The following is a 19,165-nucleotide window of genomic DNA, read 5'->3' as shown; positions in this document are numbered from 1 at the left end:
TTGTAATTATATTAATTGGCTTCACGCTCTTAGTTTGAAAAGTTTCTTTATTATTGCTTCTCGACTCAAAACAGTTGTAGTGTTCGGAGAGAAAATGATTATGTACACTGAATAGTGTGATAATAGTCTGAAATAAAAAAAATATGGAATTATATTTTGATTATATATTATTTGATATACATATATATACATGAGTAATTCTGCAAAAATATTTGTAATTAACCGTTCTTTATAAACAATATTAATATGATTGCAATAATAATTTGTTAAGAAAATCATTTATTTATAGTATCGTATAGTACCGTAGATTTATGATTACAACGTTAACACAAGTATAAGAAAGGTCCTATGAGTTATTTTAGTAGTAATAGAAAGTAATTTAGTAAGTAATAGAAAGTAGTGTATGTGAATAATTATATTCGAATAACATCAAATATATTCACATATATTTTTTATTTTGTGAATTATAGCACTTATATTATCAACATGGCGAATCTGTCAACTGTCTTTAAGTTCTACACGTTCTACTGTATTGAAAGCACTTTTCTATTTTACAAAAGACGAATCGATAAATAGAGTGTAGCATAGAGTGTATCTTTCATTTTACAGACATTTTATTTGCTTTGTATAAAATAATCAGCATATATATTTATGTATATTCTGATATATATAAATTTATTATTACACTATTATATTATAAAAAAATATAATTTTAGAACTATGAAAAAACAATCGTTTAATTTAAAACATAATTCAATCAAAATTTGAAATAAATTTATAGTTCAAGTGATAATCCTTGTGATTAACAGCTGTCATTCAGTTTGCTACGATAACAAATGATCCTAAAAGACTTCTGACCATAATCTTTCAAGATAACTTTGAAACAGGTTTCAAAGTTACAACTGTCTTGTAATTTAACGTCAAATTTTCCAGACGAAAGTGACTATTATAGTTATAATAGAAACTTGTTATATGGTAACTTTATGTAATGAAAAATGTATACGGTTCTATGGTCAGTAAGTACATCACATGTGGAGCCAATGGGAATATTGCAGAAACTGCCATGAATATGAAGGAGTGTAGATGAAACAGCACTGGATGAAACAGTCAAATGATAATCAACTCTGGAAATAAGTTTGTATATATCTGTAGAGATAGAAATGATATATGACGGGAAGGTATAGGTATACTATTCAGTAACAGAGATCCTTAACGAAAATAAAACGAATTATGTTAACGCGTTTTCAGACCTGAGCATGCGATGTAACCATTATTCAAGTAAATCAATTGGTAGAATAGCTTATACAATTTTATTAGATTCATTCAATTATAAAACTGCTTTTATCCTATTATATTTAGAAAGCCTGGATAGTACCCCTAGACGTCCGTTTTAAACAGGATCATCGCATCAGTTACGATCACAGTCAATTGATAACAGGACTACACCTCAAACATATTCCAAAAACTCGCCGTGCATAGATTGAACTATACAATACAATTAAGATCTATTGAGTTGAGTAATTAGATTTAATTTTTTATTTGATTAATAATTTCACAGTCGTATATAAATAATTTATATTTAACAATAACGACATACTGGCTCTCATCGGAGTAGAGCTCTGCATCTAGAGCTAATCTGCTGTTACTAAACGAATTTGATATAGGAAAAGAGGTTTCGTACTTCAAATTAAGTTTTGTCACCTGTTAGGGATTTCTGGTATTTGACGAAAACTGGAGATTTCGGCTTAGCAATTCTCTTTTGGCTCAGAACAAAGCCAGACAGTCACTAAGAATGTTATACTTAATAATAAAGTACCATATAAACTAGATCTCCCAGACTGAAGTACTTTTTAGTAAAACAAATTTTAAATTGTTCATAGCGGAAACTACTGAGAGTTTTAAGGCAAATGTCAAAAAAAGGATAGTGTCGATGATCGAAGTGGTGATAGATGAATTAGCTTAATGGAAACGCTCGCTGTGCACTACATGAATCTAAAGAATAGTAAGGATGATCATGACAGCGATGTCATATATAGGAAAATAAATAATATTATAATTGTATAATGATTGACAAGTAGAAACCACAAAATGTTTTTATTTTTTTCATTTTTTTAAATATTTCAGTAAATAAATTTTAATATTGGACATAGTAGTGCTGAAGAAAGTGGGTGTAAAATACATGAGAACTAGCTAAGATTTCGCAAGAATTAAATGTGAATTTTTTAATGGAATTTTCCAGTTGGCATGCGCTTAATAAAATTATTTGTCATAATATAATGCCATATGCTATTCAATATCTTAAGTAATAACAATATACTTTAAAGATAACATTCTTCATGTAGGAGAAAAACAGTGTCAGGTTTGATGAAGCAATATTTTCACATTTAAAACAGTTGTGGGTCTGCTTAATAAACTAAATAAAAACAAAGAAAGTTATGTTCTTGGGTGCAATAAAGACCAACTCACATCACTAGAGACACTCACTCTCCATACAAGTTTCTCACTCTTCTCTTTTAATATATTATGTTAACTATATGTTATGTAGTTAATTTTAACTTATTGCTGAACTGTAATCAAAACAAAAAACGATAAACTCTAGTGACGGAGGATCATCATAAGAAATAGAAATAAAAAGATTATCATGAACATATATCTCAAAGAAATTAAGAGATAGTCATTAATGTCAAACGTATATCCTCTATACAATAGACAGTCAATTCCAGTAAGAAATATTATTTATTATATGTACATTGATTAGTGCTCACCTTAATTTATACTCCGTATAGATGATAAAATAGTTAGCTTATATAAGTAGTAGATAATAGTTGTAGTAACAATAGTTGTTGCAATGATAATGTTTATGTTGTAGTGTGCTTAAATGGAGGGATTGTTTGTATTATGTTCTGCTAAAGTTTGACTCGGTCACTTTTCTATCACTAATACTCGCTTTAAGCTTCTATAATTACGGTATATCTGTCCTGTTTTTATTTTATTGTTGTTATCCTTTATTGATGGCACATAGAATACAGTACTTCAAGAGATATTGATTTTTATTTCCGGTTGTTTATTGTTTTCTTGTAGATTTGTTGAAATTTTTTTTTATTTTTATTGTACTTTTTAGATTTTGGTTAGATGATATTTTTCGATTGTAGCATATGTTGTCAAGATATTTATGTACACATGATGTGGGCATGAAAGTTATGATGTAATATACAGCGTTTGAATTTTTTTTAAGGTTTATGTTTAATAACGGTTGTCGTTAAGTTTATTAATAATATATCTCAACTTTTTGCAATTAATTCTTTAATAGTCGATTTCGGTGAAGAATTGTGACAGCTCAGCGTCAGCAATACCTCAGTGCACACATTTCCCGTTGTTAAGTGTGGACAGGTAATTGGGGAAAGCGTTTCAGCTTCAGCTGTTTTTGTCTTCAACAGTAACTTTTGGCATGACAATCACTAAAAAGAAAAAAAGAAGAATACATTCATTAATTTTTTTTAAAAACTATAAAATTTTTAATTTATATAAACGAAATATTGTGGTTAAAACTATGAAAATAATATATAAAAATACATTATTTTACTCATATATATTGTGTGTTCTACATAAAATATACATATTGCAGTAGTAATTAATCTTATAAGGTTTTGAGGAATATATCCACAAAAAAATCTAAATATAACAACATCACCGCAATCATCTATGCAGAATTTCCTGAATTCCATCGGACCCATCCCCTGGTTGCGGTTCATTAAATGTTCGACATTATGCAAGCTAAGTCAGAACTAAAATAACATTCGCAGACCTGGTACACAGATACCGGCTATTACCTAACTAAGACAGACTAAAAGCAACCTACTTATATAAAATAAGTTATATTAAAAAGATGTCCTTTGACGCCTTATGCTCAAAATGGATTAAAAGGGCCTTTAAACAGTTCAGCATACATGATGAATCGTCACTCCAAATATAAATCAAAGTTTTATCAAATTTGTATACCGAGGCAAAGTGATTTACATGTACTTAAACTATACACTGATCTACAATTTGGTTATACAGCTTTAACTCACTTCCTCCTTTTAAACATCATATCTTCAATGAGTCAACAACACTCATCCATATTAGATCTTAACTATATACGTAATCTTAATACTAATGATATTATATTAATACCTTCTTTACGTTTTAAGAAATACTCTATATTTGGATTAGAAAACACTGTCTCTTAAATGCACATATTGAGGATGAGATAAACATTTCAGAAAATAGGAACTATCAGTGGATAGATGCAATAAGAGAACAGGTAAACATCAGTTTTCTCTGTCTATTCTTATTCGCATGGTATATCTACCCATTGATGTCTCATTAGCTTGACAGCTGTTTTTTAGATAGTTCCTGCTTGCATGGTATTTCGGACAATGAGAATGATTAAGATTGTAGGCGTACTATGAAAGTCATGTAATTCTGTTCGTTTCCAATCCATATGCCAAGAAGCGATATGTCATTCGAACAAACACAATTTCAATATAATCTATACTATTTACAGTGAACCTGTCTGTTCGTTCAGGTGTTTAACTGCAAAACCCTTCCCAGATAATAAGTATTTTATTGAAATAAGTTGTTCTTATAAACATTCGCAACACTTCAGAATAATAAATTACAAAGTCTGTCTAAAATATTTGCAGTTCATCTGGTATAATTATCTATGAGGTGTTATATTACCTTATACTCTCATTCCTTAACAAATTTAGATACAGAAAAAGATTTACATGTGCTCGTAAGTTTACGATGTTAACTAAATATTTTTTTGGTATAGGTTTATGAGTGCTTTGTTTTATCAGTGCAGTGATTTAATTAATGAGACTCTAGCGTAGGTCATTTAGTTTTAGATAAACTAAAAAATATTTATTTAAGAGATTATAATAAAAAGATATACTCATTAAAATAATATATGAAGTGGAGAACCTTCACAAAATACGTAGTATAATACTTCATAAATAAAATATATTTTTTCTCCACATATTTCTTATCGCATTTGATTTAACTGAGAATGCAATTAAAAACGATACGATATGAAATGAGTTAAAAGTTAATGGTTATAAAGTTACTTTGCTGGCATCTACCGATGAGGCAAAGTTTAAGAAGCTTTGGTACATCGAAGAAGATATTTAATTGACAAGTGAAGTACCGCCGTATATACAGCGCGAAATGTCATTCAGGCTTAATGGTTTCATGTTTTGATATTCAACTTTTATATAAATAAGTAGAGCTACATTGAAATGATTGAAATAATATTATGACATATCAGATACGAAAGGAAGGGATAGTACTAAAATCATTGTGTAACGTTGAAAGATACGCTCAAGTGCTTAAGTATTCCTCATGCAGTTCACATAAATGCAATAACTATTTGTTAAGTTTTAAATTAAATTATTCATTTTGCTTAAAGTAACTTGCTTGAGTAACTTTGCCATTTTAAGAATAGGCATTTCAAGTAAGATCATCTACAGAAAAGTAATTGCGTAAGTAAAGTAACATCTTCAAACAATATTGAATGGTAACTATAATATAGTAACTATTACACTCGCGACCAATATTGAAGAACAAAAATAAAGCCTGGTATAAATAGCATAGTGCGTTTCGTACTGATATATATATAAACTAAACCTTAATTTTTTGAATGTGTAGGTCAATATGCAGACTTCAGAGATGTAACATAAATTTATAGTCTTTACTGCTAGGAGATAACATAAATTCCGTAGATTTAGCAAGAATACTTCAAGGCAAGAGGTTAAATGAAACGTCATCACTTGAATATATAACAGGGATTGAGTTTTATCAAAACAAAAATTTGGCAAAAAATGTGATTGAATAGAATATCGGCTAAGAATTTCTAAATCTAATTTTAAATCCAGTGAGAATTGGAAGTATATTTAAATATAATGACAAATAAAATCACATATACCATATACCACAAGACTTGATAAAAAAATCAACCTTATGATTAAAGAACATTAAAACTGACAAAAAAAAACACAAAATTATATAGAATGGATTGAAACTGTTAAAGACTAAGATGCATCATGTTCTGTGGACTGAGTTTATTACATATTTTTAGCAATTGCCTAATTTTTGATATTTTTTAAAAATGTATTATTATTTTAATACAGAAAACTTTTGAAATCATTATTCAGAATAAGTACAGACATAAGTGAAGCATAAAAAATTTAAATGCAATATAATTTTATATATAATAATAAAATTATTATATCGTTACACCAAGGCTTACATATTTTAGATAACAAATTCAACTTAATATCAAAATTCTACACATTAGTGTTTGCTTATCTACAATACACTTTTATTAATATATCTCTTTGCTATATACCGTCACAATGAAAATTTTAATATTTCAAAACAACAAAATATGTTATGTACAGCAAAAAGGAAGTATTAAACAAATAACAACTAATATATTTCAGCAAACATTTCAAATACCAGAAAGTAAAACATGCAATAAATAAGCAGAGTAGCATTTGGTACATTCAATTTAAATGTTTATTTCTTGACCTCAAAATGGCAAACAGAAATCGTTCTCTCATTGCAGTTTCACCCACATATTTAGAACTCTTACTAGAGCATTTATTAAAGTAAAAACAACAATGCTACTACACTCATATATGACATGGATACGCTAAAAATCTGCACATAAAAAAGGAGGACATAGACTAGCTAGCCTCATATTCTATAAGTAGTCCAAGTTTTTCATAGTAAACATCTGCATATGCAAATGAATGCAGTAAAGGAGGAACTTGTTTCTTTTTGGCAAAAGATTTTTGGCTTTAAGATACATTCATTTAAATATGTCTGAAGACATGTGCCAGCTAAAAATGTGAGACTTAAAAATGCAGTCAAGGCACGACAAACGTGTTCCATGTTTTCCACACACTCGCAACTTATTCGCCTACATATGTCCAGAAATTGAGATACTTTGAACACAGGTTAAGATTAAAAAAAAAAATTAAAGTAGGTTTACTTTTTTTTCACAAGAATTTTAAAGAATTGAGTGAGTGAAATTTTTTGTGCGGCTATTGCATGGGTAAATTAAGTTTATTTGCTGCTTATAATGAAATGCTATATCCTGGAAGCAGATGCGTGCATTTATATATCTTAAAATTATTATATGTTAGTTTCTACTTGGTTTTATTTTTTTTCTTGTGAATTTTTAACATTTTTGGTGCTGTTAGGTGTCACCTTGACTTTTATTTATGTTAAACAATGACTGCTTGCATGATAAAGTGAAGGATTTACATCGTAAATGATGTAAATTTATTTTAGTAGAGCAACTCATACACAGTGTGCTGTTACTTACTTCAGTGAATAAGTTAAATAAATTTAATTTAAAATATACATACTTTGACATGTTGATTTAATCATCAAATTTAATTTAAAATCTAATTTTAGCAATTAGAAGAATAAATTTTTCAAAAGAAGTGAGTTGTGATGCTCCTTAAATAACCATTAGGCTGTGTTAAAAATATATTTCTAAAGTATGTATCATTTGACTAAAATAATATATAAAAATCATGAACATTTCAATACTAAGAAGTGAAAGCATCTAACAGGTTGATAGGTTTTAGGTTGATAACTCTCAAGAACAGATATTACATCCAATGACTTTTGCAAAAGCTGTCGTAATGAGAAGAGAGAGAAAAACTTTTAAGATCTGTTCTGTTTCTGTCCATTAACAAAAAAGAAATAAACTTTTAACCAATATTCTACTAATACTTTTGAGTTACTTTTATATTAAATAATGCTTTACTAACAGTTCAATAATGTGACTTAGATGCTATATTATATTGACAACAATCTATTTACTAGAAAAGAGTTTATAAATTTTTATTAGAATGCAATTAAGAAACGCTAACATTTTTTTTTAAATTAAATTAGCCAAACTAGACATGCAAACAAATTTAAACTAAATTCCTGTCTGCAAAAAAATTTCGCATTATGCTATTAAATAGAAATATATATGCCAAGAAGCAGCAATTTTTATTAAAAAATTGTCGTATGACGTATAAAATAGTTCACACATAAAAGAATTTAAACAATATAGACAAAATAAACAAGTCCCAGTAAAAATTTGTTAAAAAAGATAAATGCAAAATATGATATTAATAGTGAGATACAAAATACAAGATACAAGATACATGGTATAGCTCTTGTTTTATGTGTAATTTGATTTGTAAATTTTATTTAAATCAATTTGTATAATAATGTAGATGTGCTCTGCGATTCATAAAGCTTTAATTAAGAACAATTTACAGATACAGATAGACAAATAAATCTATGCAAACGTTTGTTTGCGTGTTTCGTTATGCAAATTGGCTAGGCTATTTGCAACAATCATTGATTCGAACTTAATTATTGACTAGTGTTATTCCGTACTGGTTTAATTCTGAACGATATTTGCAATTCTATAAATAAATCTGCTAATTTAAGAAACAATCTTAATTACTTAAGTGATAACCTCGTCTTTTATCATATTTTTCTTTATCTAATTGATTGATTTCATGTTAGCATTTGTAAATATACGAGAGATCTGGAAAACTAATACTAACAAAAAGTGATAATATTGCACAATAGCTTGTGGGTGCCATCAATTTAAAAAGTAACATCGTTAACCCTTTTAGTACGAAAAATCTACTAAAGATGTTAAAAATTTTAATCTTGCACTCAAAATGCATTTAAATTTTATTTGAGACTTTTGGTTGGGGTGTTATTGAATGCTTCACATACTTCTAGTACTAAAAGGGTTAATATCGCAAAACTAATGAAAATGCAAATTCTGCAAAATTGAAGCAAACGTCAGATTTCAAATTCCAAATGGGAAAAGTTTGAAAGAAAAATAGTTGCATGAAATGATGGAAGGAAAAAATTAATATCCATCAAATTGTTATGATAGCAAAAACATTTTGGAGCAATATTGCAATATTGAAAAGTCGGAAATAAAACAGTAAAAATATATTATGCATGCAAAATCTTAATTCCGAAAGTTTATATTATCGTAATCGAAGGATTACAATCAAAATATGATTACAAATGGATAAATATGTCTTTAAATTAACTTTACTTAATCTTTACTTTACTTTACTTAGTAAAGATATTTTATGTACATGTAAATATGATAGATAATAACTTTAATAAAATAGTAATAACAATAGTAAAGCTATCTGTTAAAGATAACAATCTTTAAAGTATGGTATCAATGTTCACCCCAGATTTACGAATAGATGAAAATTTATATATGTGGTATTATAATTTTAGTTAGAATTCGTATATAGGTATCAGTGCTAGCAAATAAGTAAATTTCCATCTTTATCAATTTGAAACGTACCAACCATGCCAATGACTGCATACTCATATGCTGATCTTGTTTAGAGTTGTGAGTTTACATACATTAAACATTTTTAGTTTAATGTATATAGAGTTTACGGCTTTAAATTTTGTTGGATTATCTTTGAAGAATCTTAAAGTCGTTTTTGATATTTATTATTGCAAGATACGATATTTTCAACAATACCACCCATATTATGGTACGTCCATCTGATAATACGAACATGTTTTTACTACTAATACAAATTGTCGCATCTTGAAATTTGTTCTGATTCAAAAACCCATTAAACAGTTTTTCATATTTCGTATCAAAGAATCAACTGTCAATATACAATATTTTGAATGGGATTTTAAAAAGGAGAGAATATTTATATAGTTCAACTTTACATGAATTGAATAATGCAATCAAAGTTATGAAATGTAAAAATGGAAAAACAAACATGTATAGCAGCTTTTATTATTTATTTTATTAATATTTTATTTATAATATATATAGTATATACAATACATATCTATATTTATCAGAAAAATAGGGTTATATGTGCAATATAACGACACATATGTTTAGAATATATAGTGAAGATATCTTATACATATTGCACGATTCCAGTTTTTTTACCTTAAATTGAAGCTTACTGATTTTTATGAGTTGGAACTTAGCGAGAACGAACGATAAAATTGTAACTAAAATACCCAGAAAAAAGGGGTTGCTGACTGAAGAAACTTAAAGTAATTAGATGGGGTCTACAGAAATTATCTTATTATTATACTAAAACAAACAAAGGTACAAAAACACATTGAAAAGGATATCAATGCAAAACCATGACTATAGCGGCAACGAAAATGATGGGTACAAACTATTAGATATAATTTTATCTCAAACAAGATAGAATATCGTAGTAGTATTGAGGCAGTATAGATATATATTTTAGAAAGAAAATTTTACGAAATATTTTCAAAACTCAAGAAGCTTAAATAATTTACGAAAACAAGGCTTTGAACAGTTAAAAAAAAAAACAGCAATGATAATTGAAACAATCAGTCGGAAACACTTAAAATAGCAGGTAGGGTATGGTAAACCCTTATCAGTAATATTAATTATCTCAACAATACAGTGCTTTCTAGTATGGTGAAAATTTATCATTATGAAATAATAGTAAACAAATCAATACAGCTGTGAATTTAAGCAAATAGTTTGGCATAAACAATTCTACAATAATAATAAAACCGTTTATCAAAATGGATGACAAATGTTTATAAAAATTAATTTATAAAAAACATATTGAAAACTTTCATAAATAGAATAGGAACAATAAATATTAAAAAAATAATACAAAAAGGATCATAAACTTCGTTCAGTTGATAAGAAGTATACGAATTTTTTTATGGCGTATGTGATATTTTTGAATAATATCACTATAGTTAAAATAAGTAATTAATATCATATAATATAATTATTAAAATGTTATGGTCAGTTTTAAAATACCATAAATATAGGTATATTATGTTGAAGCTGTTTTGAGCTAGTGCACTTAAGCACTTATACTCTTTTTTAAATCGAGGTATTTTCAAAACCCCTCATACACTTTGACTAGAGTATTGTTTATCACTTCATCAGACTAAGCAATAATTGACCTCAGATCTGCAATTAATTTACTTATTAATATTGTATCTGACTATTGACAACACTTGCTTCTATTTTATTTAAATAAATTTTTACTACATAAAATTAAATCAAAATTAGTAAATTTACTTCTTAACAAACTTGATATATACTTATATTCATTTTTGAGCATACAGACATCCATAGATTATAACAACAATAAGAATAATACCGACAACAGTGATAGGAAAAGAAAAAGTACATGTAGGTGAAAGAGAGAAAGGTGTTAGGAGATTTTCGATACATAATCTCTTTAAAAAAAACTTTCAATTTTAAAAATTACTCTTTAAGAACAGAGGTACGTAGCCAGAATAGGAACTTGAGGGGCTGAAGACATTTCTGAAATGAATCAAAGGAGTCTATTTATTATATTTACATATATTTTTATTACATTATTACTGTAATAAATAGAAATTTTTTAATTCGCCATTTATCTGAAAGCACCATCCGACGTAATTTTCTTACTACACATCTTTACCACAACCAAAGAGTGACTTAATATGAATGCATTATACATTCAACTTTATCAATACAATAAATAAATAAATAAATTGCATAAAGATTTTAAAATTATTATTGATATACCAAAATAACTTTTGGTAAATATGTACTATTTAAGTTTTTGATTTTATAGAACTACTGATTTTTGTGTCTTGATTCTATTTTTTAACATTCAAAGTACTTTTGATACGAATTTTCTATTATTATTATTATTATAATTTATACATTTGAGTTGAGTTGAATGTTGTAGTTCTTCTAATAGAGAAGAGAAGAGTACTATAAGCAGCAATGCAAATGCTAACTTACAACAACTATGATATTGTCTTGTGTACTATAAGATTTATGTACAAAACTGATTTAAGTGGATAGTGCAAAATAACAAAATATTTCCTGAAGCTCATAATTTACAGTAAGGTATTGATTTGACATCAAATGTAAGGAAATTTAGTAATTTCTATCATTTAATATACAAATAAATGCTTGTTGTACATTTCATACTTCTTAACATTTTATTTCATTACTAATATTTTCAATATAAAACAATATAACGCTTCTAGGTGCTTTTGTATCTTTTTTTGTCGTTTTTGGAAAATTTTCTAATGGCAACGGAAGCAGCTGTCAGCACCGCCACTTTTTACATCTATATTGATTGCAAAAAATCAATAACCACATGAGAGATATAGATACCTACAAGTGAAAATAAAGAAAATATTGTTTAAAAAATTTTTACTTATACTTATATATGAATAGGTGTATATATTATATATATGCACATGTCGGTATCAACGTATATATATTATGTGTAAGCACTGTCACTTGTCTTGTGTTGTGAACGAAAACGCATGTCGATGAAAGTTATATGGTGAAAAGTTAGTATGAAAAAATAATCGCTGCTACGATTTGCGATTGTATTACATAAATTTTCCTGTAAATTTATATAATATATATGGACGGTTGTATATGCTATGTACACGTGTATATGTATGTATATATACAACGAATCTAAAAAAACCGTTGTGAATAAAATTGTTAGTCATCAAAATAAGACAAATGAATTGTAAAGAATGTAACATTAATAACGTCATAAGGTCGGTTGTTTGGTCAGCAGCAAAATGAACGTGCTGTGCACACTTGGTTACAAACGCAATTTCTCTGGTGGCGGATAAACATGTGCCACGATTATGTTTCTGTTGGGTCATGGCATTTGATGCGGACGGAGTAAACTCATTTTATACAAATAGTGTAAAATATTAAGGCAGTAGCAATAGCAGTAGCAGTAACAGTTTATGAATGACATACAGAGAGAGAGAGAGCGCACACATAAAGTAGGGATGTTGTGAATTTACTACAATTTGCATTTAGCATTTACTAGATGTTGACTCCTAACCCAACACCATTTCCCTTTGTAGAGTTATATACTTCCGGTAGATGTTTAAATAAACTGACTTAACTAAACTATACAGAAAGAACATATTTATAAATAAATTAAACAAACACAACTCCATCGGAAAGTTTAATTAAACTGGGAAGGTTATAAGTAAATAATATTTGCTTCAATATACATAGTACATGTATAATCATATTTAATTATAGAGTTAAGTACACAAAGGATTATACGCATAAGAACGCATATATAGTCATGTATATATTTAGTATTATTCATGTTTAACAAAAGCACAACACACACATATTTATCTAGATACTTTATTTGTTTTTTTTTTTGCATATTTATTATATGGTATACTGAAAAATCAATCAATCAATCAATCAATTTCAAATTTACTTTTATTGAAGCAATAACCATGACGTTCTTAAAAAGTTTTAACTCAAATAAAACCAACAAGGAATAAAATCTTTAAGGAGAATGCATTAAATGTAACATGTCCTTATAAAGTATATAAAATATTTCAATCGCACAGCAAAGTAGAGTATTCCTGCTGACGTAATTTATACATTTTTATTTTTATTTTTATTTTTTTATATTACCCAAAACACAGACAAACGAAATTTAATTTCTCAAGAGCAAAAACCGAAAAATTAAATGAAAAGCGGAAAGCTGTGTACTACATAAAACATTAATGAAAGGATTTACCAACTATTACGACGACCACTTAAAAGAAGAAAATGTTGTTGGAACTTTTTGTATCACATACCCCCGTCTCTCACTTCCTTTACCGTCGCCTTTATTTTACTGCAAAAATTCGTCCTATTTTGTTGCACTTGCTAAAGGACGAGAATTATGCAATGCATTCAATCTTACTTAAGAAACATTTTGCAGCGCAGTTTCTCATAATTACGCAAGGATACACCACTTCGACCGTATGTCGTCGCATAACTAAATTGTAGCCCGAATGCAAAATCTTTGCCAGAAAATTATACATTTTTGTTCTATATGTAAGATATATGTAAGATGAAATAAACAAATATAATATTTTTTACCATGAATACTTAATTCGCATTATGCATACTTTAGCTTTATTTGCTCGATATAATATACTCCAACCACTACAATAAAAGGAATTTATTATATAATTAAGAACAGAAACACTTCATGTGTTTTCTTAAATTAAGATGCTAAATTCAAAATCTGCACTAATTACATTAGCCATATTCACGATATAGAGTAACAAACTCGATAAACGATTAAAATACCAATAAAGTGTAACATCGTGACTATCTTCAAAGTACCATGGCACATCTGCACATGCTAATGACATGCTAAGAGACCTTAGAACAGATCCGGTCAAAAAATATATAAGGGACAGAGCTCTGAAGCTATATGCGAAAACCGACATACTGCACTACTTAGCACTATCTAATCTTAGAGTAATCACTAACCTCATAGGGCAGTACGCAGGTCTTAGATCAATCATTGAATAATCACGAAGATTATCAAGAATATTCAAATTAGTCAGTGAGATGGGCGGAACTCTGCAGAATCTCCCCAGCATAATATAACATAACACAACTATCCCTAATGCATTTTAAACTTTTGAAACTCTTAAAAGGAACCTTTAGAGTTATTATAATACATTTTATATCGCATCACGTAAACATGTTAAACTGAAAAAAATAATAACAATAAAAGTTAGTTCGTAATTAATCAAATAATCAATCAAATAATATGCAATATTAATAGTTTATGTTCGGAACTAATATTTAGCAACTAAAAAACATATTTAAAGCAGACCATTATAAACACTGGGACTAAGTACACTAATTGTGATACAAGCTAAAGACAACTACAAACGGTTAAGTCAAATGGAATAAGGTAAATGGAATAAATTGGTTCTTCAGTGAGAGCCATACATAAACCCACAGGCTTACAAGATCAATAGACAAGTTAAGTTTCTTTTTTAATGAAGCGCAGACTAAAACCAGGATACTCAGATGATCATTATACCCAAAATTGAATGTGGTAGAAATTATAAATGACATAAAAAAAAGTCTCTTAATTTAGATAAAGAATAGATTCACTGACATTTTTTTACATCATGAAGAAATTTCTGTGTTCTAGAGAATAGAGAAAAGAAGAATTTTTTAAAAAATCCTGTTTTTTATCTGACAATTATATATAGAGATATTGAAATGTAACATGTAAGTAATAACATAATGGAATACCTTAATTCATATCTCAGAACATATGATTCTTAGGTAGTTGTTATTATATCTATTCTGAACCATATTTCCGACACATGTAAAAAAATTTTTTTTGTTTGAAGTTCAAAAAGACTCGAGACAGATAATTGTGGCAAATATGCTACTGAAAGTTGAAGTAAAGATTTTACATCAGAAAACCATTGTAGTCATTATCAAGTATTCTTCTACAAAATACGGTTTTACCGATGATAAGGTATGTTTGTGAAGATCGTATATCCATCGTTAAACAGTTATATGCCTACATCATTTAAGCAACACAGTTTATCACTGAATTTATAATTCTACTCTTCTAGTCTTTTGGTAAGCTATCTACTAATAAAAAAGATCTTACAACCGTGTATAGCTTTATGTGAAGATTGATCCGCCCAACCTAGAACTTTTGTTGTTATGAATTTTTGAAATTGTACTTAAATGTAGAGGCCTGGATATTATTTTTGGTAGTAATTCGAATTTTTTACTTTAAATTATGTTCTTTACATAGACTTATACATAAACTTTTATATATTTTTTTATATGCTTACACATAAATATATTTATTTAAAGTGAATTCAAATTTGTATATTTGAATTAAATATATAGTATACAAATATTAAGTAACTAAATAATATGAAGAGCACTACTTTAAACTTCATATCTGATACATATAATATAATTTGTTGAAAACTTTATTCACTACTGAAAGGAAATTCTTATCTAATTAAAAAATCTATTTAAACATTTATTCGTTTCAAAATTCTTAACAATGACTAATAATTTTGAATAATTCTGTGTCAGCAATATACGAAATTATAAAAATACAACTCATTTGAAAGTTGATTTGAATTCAAAATTATTTAAAATTATTTGAATTTAAGTTTTAAGTAATAAATATTAAATCTTTAAAAAAAAACTTATTTATTAAATAAACTTAAAATTAATAATAATATATATAATAATATATATAGTTTATAGGTTTTGGTTTGTATATATATTTTAAATAACTATTTTAAATATTTTAATGAAATTTCAGTTCAATTTATTTTCGTTAGTTAATTAATTTCAATAAATAGAATTTGAGTTTGCAGTTAATATTTCATTTCAACTTAATTGCATGATATGTAAAGTAAAAATACTCAATAATTAGATTTAAAGCACCAAATAATATTCATGAATATTTATTGATTAATATAAGAATATTTCATATATTAGAAGTAAAAAAAAAATATATGTAAACAAGTAAGTACGTAAACAAGCAACTGAGCAAGTAAGCAAGTAATGAACTAGGCAATTAAGTAAGTAAATAAGAATATAACATAAGAGAGAATTTCAAACGTAAGATGTTCTCACAAACCTCTTACCTCTTGAGTGCAGAGTTTTCAGCAAAAGTGCAATGTGAATGCAAACTTAAGCTATCTTACCCTAAAGTATCTTAAATATTGCCGTGTAAAGATCATATAAAATTGATGCTCACATTGTATGCAATTTGATGGAAACAGTTTTTTATGAAAGAAATGGTATTAAAGAATAGAAAATGTCACATATTTTAAAAGTGCTCGCTCCTTTATGGCATTTTAATGACAAAAAAAAACAAAAAATCTGAGAGATGAAACGTAATATCAACTTCACAACACGCGAGTTAATGTTCATTAACTACTTAGCCTTCTAAGGTTGTCGCTGTGGTATATGCGTTTATTATTTTTAAATTCTCTCACAAGCTTTTGATCCAATAAAACAAGAAAAAGTGCCTACGTTTTTATTAAAACATTTTTTTTTGTATTTTTTTTTTTTTCATTTTTTCTTCTTTTCTCCTTTTGTCGCTCATCTTATACCAGAATCTCTCCAAAACTTCTCGCATTTTCGTTCAAATTGGTTTAGTTATCTCTCATTTTTCACATATATCTTCAAAATTTTTGATTACAACTGTTCTGAGAGCAAATATGGAATGTGAATACATCCCCTAGATTCCTTCCGTCAGAAATCTAAAGTTTGTAATGTAAAATGGATATAAAAAAAAGATATAGTAATGAAAAACATATAAACTCTTTAAAGTAATAATATTCTAGTTTTCTACGAATGAACATTTTCAACTGCAAAGAATTTATTAAAAACAGTCTCGGGATTGTTTTGATAATTGATGAATTTTTTTTAGTCGTTCTACTGAAGGTTGTCAAAATCAATAAACATATTTAAACATTAATGATAAATTATAAATATAGTACAGCATAAAAGAAAAACACTTGATATATAACATTTCTTTGTATAAAAATTTTTTATAAGCAAATCAATAATTTAACAATGGCAAAACAATGAAGTATATTACATTTTTATATTATCGGAGAAAAAAAATTTAATCGCAACGGCAGGATTTTACAAAATCAAAATAAAATCATAAATAAAATACAACAATCTGCAGTTTTTCCTACTGCACTGTGTCGTAATATCCATAATATATAGTATAGTGTAGTATATAGTATATGTAACACTCTATTAATAAGTTGAACAAAACCTAAAAGCTTTTAAGTAGTACACACAGAATTTGTAGTAACTGAACAAGTGGAAAACACTAGAGAAAAGTATGAAAAATGTGTAGAAACACTGGAAAAAAATCAGAATGTTACACACGTTCTAGAGACACGCATACTCTGTACATAGATACGATTACATTGCACACTTCATTTGTTGTGAAAAGTGTTTATATACAAACTATAGTACACTGTTAAGGATATGCAATGAAGATACCATAGTTGCTGCAAATGTCAAAAGAAAAAATATTTTTTAAAGGATGCTGAAGGAAAATGTGGGTGGATGGGCGGTAGATAGAGTGAAATTTAAAATTTTTAACTTTACCTTTTGCAAGCAGGCAAGTATTAAGCACGTTGGCATTAAGTTCTTTGCATAAGTGAAATAAATACATATTTTAGGGAAAAACAACAAACAACAAACAATAAAATAAAATAAAATAAACAGAAAAGTTAAACTAAAAAAATATATACATTAAAAGCAATGACTTTATTTCATTTGCATTATTGCACACTGAATTCTGTAGCATTTTGTTTGCAGTAGAAAATTATAGATTCTGTAGCATAGTTTGCCAAGTTCCAGAGCTCATGGAATTGTATCTAATTAAATTATCTTACAATATTTATATATTTATAGAGGGTTGAACGTATTAATTAGCAGAAGTGCAGTCAATCACAACCGCTTGTTATTTCTAATTAAATTGTCAGGCTACTTAATTCACAAAAATACATATAACTATATACTTTAGTGAATAAATTACGTTTAAGTAAACTGTTTTTTTCATGTTATTCTACTAATTAGAACAATTAAACAGCTATTAAAAAACTAAAAATAAATTTTTACATTCAGTTCTATAGATTTTATTGCATTTTTTAATATATTTATAGTGGCATGTGCTCAATGATTATTTGTCTAGAAGATAATTAAAAGCAGCATGTTTATATTAAAAAAAAATTAATAAGATACAAATATAGTTTTGGCTTCCCCGAAGACCAAATATTTTTCACATAAGAGATGTTAAGATATGGCTATGAAGACGGCTATAGGTATAGTGTAGTTAAGATTAAATTTAAATTTAGATAAAACAATCAAAAATAATGAAATGATACTTGAATACAAAACACTAGCATTTTAGACTCCCACTGGAGTAGAGCAGTGAATTGTTTATATATAAATATAAAAAAATAGATTTTTAGAAATATTTATGTGATCTGAACTATTAGCTAACAATAGTCAATATATTTATCGATCAACATTATTTTTAAAAATAATTATTTGAATTCCACATTTAAAGAACATTTTTTTAGAAAATATGTAAGTTTTCAATATATGAACTTAGATCTGAATCATTATTTAATACACCCGCTACATCCATAATACTGTATAATTTATATAATCTATATAATACATACTAATATACAAAAAAAATTGACTGTAGAGTCCCTG

General features: G+C 27.2%; 1 long non-coding RNA gene across 1 annotated transcript in view; it reads right to left on the bottom strand.

The window, feature by feature from the left end:
- Positions 1–7: 7 nt before the first annotated feature.
- LOC119686416 overlaps positions 8–19,165 on the bottom strand; it is a 33,534-nt gene continuing 14,376 nt past the window's right edge. Inside the window, exons 2-3 of the long non-coding RNA XR_005252925.1 lie at positions 2,766–3,458; positions 8–127 (exon numbers count right to left, since the gene is read on the bottom strand). This is a non-coding gene — a long non-coding RNA (uncharacterized LOC119686416). The remainder of the gene's footprint in view (positions 128–2,765; positions 3,459–19,165) is intronic.

Source organism: Teleopsis dalmanni, chromosome 2, assembly GCF_002237135.1.
Source record: "Teleopsis dalmanni isolate 2A chromosome 2, ASM223713v2, whole genome shotgun sequence".
NCBI classification, from domain to species: Eukaryota; Metazoa; Arthropoda; class Insecta; order Diptera; family Diopsidae; genus Teleopsis; species Teleopsis dalmanni.
Note: the sequence above shows the minus strand (reverse complement) of the source record. Positions and strands in the feature narration are given on the sequence as shown.